Source organism: Frankliniella occidentalis, unplaced genomic scaffold, assembly GCF_000697945.3.
Source record: "Frankliniella occidentalis isolate FOCC.00 unplaced genomic scaffold, Focc_3.1 Scaffold270, whole genome shotgun sequence".
NCBI classification, from domain to species: domain Eukaryota; kingdom Metazoa; phylum Arthropoda; class Insecta; order Thysanoptera; family Thripidae; genus Frankliniella; species Frankliniella occidentalis.
This window is the reverse complement of record NW_026267396.1, coordinates 21124-22519: the sequence shown is the minus strand read 5'-3', so window position 1 is coordinate 22519 and position 1396 is coordinate 21124. Positions and strand designations below refer to the sequence as shown.

The window sequence follows — 1396 nt, the reverse complement described above, 5'->3', positions numbered from 1 at the left end:
GTCTGAAGCTTCATAGCCAACCCTGATATTGAACAATTTTAAGTGTTCAACTTTAGTGTTAAACACTTTAATGAATTCAAATACCCAAATACCCCCACACTTGAAAGAGTGCAACATAGTGTTGATCACGTGCATGTGCACGCCAGCTCAACACTTTCTTTATCAGTGAAATGCTTCGAAATTGCGAAAGATTTTGCATTTTGCTTCACAAGGTTTTCCCAGTGCACTGTTCGAAACGTGCGACTCTACGATAAGGCAACTAACACTTCTCAGCTCCGCCCCTCGCCCCACATTGATGGGTCGGGGGCGGGGCCGGCGGGCCGAGCCGCCGCGGCCTGATGATAGTGTTCGAGGGAAGTGGCCATCGTCGCCGTGTCGCCCTTGGCTTGAAGCCCTTGACCCGCCCCGGCTGGGGTGTGAACCTCTGCAGCTGCCGTACCTCGCGCCCAAAAGTCCAGTTCTCGTCTGTGTCGAAGTGTATCGAAGAGCCCAAAGACAAACTGACGTAAATTTTCCCCCCTCGTTCTTCACCGGCAACACCGCGTCCACTTTGGTGTTGGAGAGACCGAGTATTTTTGCCTCCAGCTCGATCTCCAGTTATTTCCCCAGATTCATTCGGTAAAATACGGGGGCTCAGCGCCTGCGAGATTCGGGGTAGGCCAGCCCGCTGTACACGCATGCACCGCATACAAGATGGTGCCTATATATCAGGCGCTATGAGAGCTTCATTGTGGCTAAACATGGCAGTTTCGTACCAGCTAGTGACGGGCGTACTTTCTAGATCATACCATCACAATAAGGGTGGTACTTAAGTTAAAAGATTTCAATCACAATTATCTAAGGTACCTAGAGCAACGCGTAGAGCAAGTTCAAAAATTTCCTGTCAAAAGTCCCAAAAAGTTTGCGCGCAAGATTTCTTCATCACCAGATGAGGTAGACGCATGAGGGATTAAATTAATGATCTCTTCAATACCTGTGAAATGACACAAAAATTAGGTCAAATTCAATCTAGTATAGAAGAGAAAAAATCTTGTAGGTAAAATGATTTTTATACATTTCCGTAAATCTAAAAATAGTTAACTTTTACAGTTTTGCTCAGACACTCAAAAAAACAAAGATGCTAAGTCGTGTCTTTCCAGGGGTGCTACTGAAAATTTTATTTTAGTATCCCTACAAAGGCCCTAAAGAGCTCTAAAGGTGCGAAAATTTTATTTGTTCCTTTGGCAGTTTTACTCTGAAACCCAAAAGCATGCATTGCATGCTTTATATACAGTATGCATAGTATGCACACTGTATCTAACACATGCATTGAGATGCATGCTATGTACGTACGTATCTATGCATTGAGATGCGCTGTACCAACAACTCGTTTTCGTAGAATTTTAACTAAGTGAGC

The 1396-nt window shown here is 44.6% G+C and overlaps 1 protein-coding gene across 1 annotated transcript in view; it reads right to left on the bottom strand.

The window, feature by feature from the left end:
- LOC113205267 (malonyl-CoA decarboxylase, mitochondrial) overlaps positions 1-1396 on the bottom strand; it is a gene marked incomplete in the record, with an annotated part of 9035 nt that overhangs the window by 523 nt on the left and 7116 nt on the right.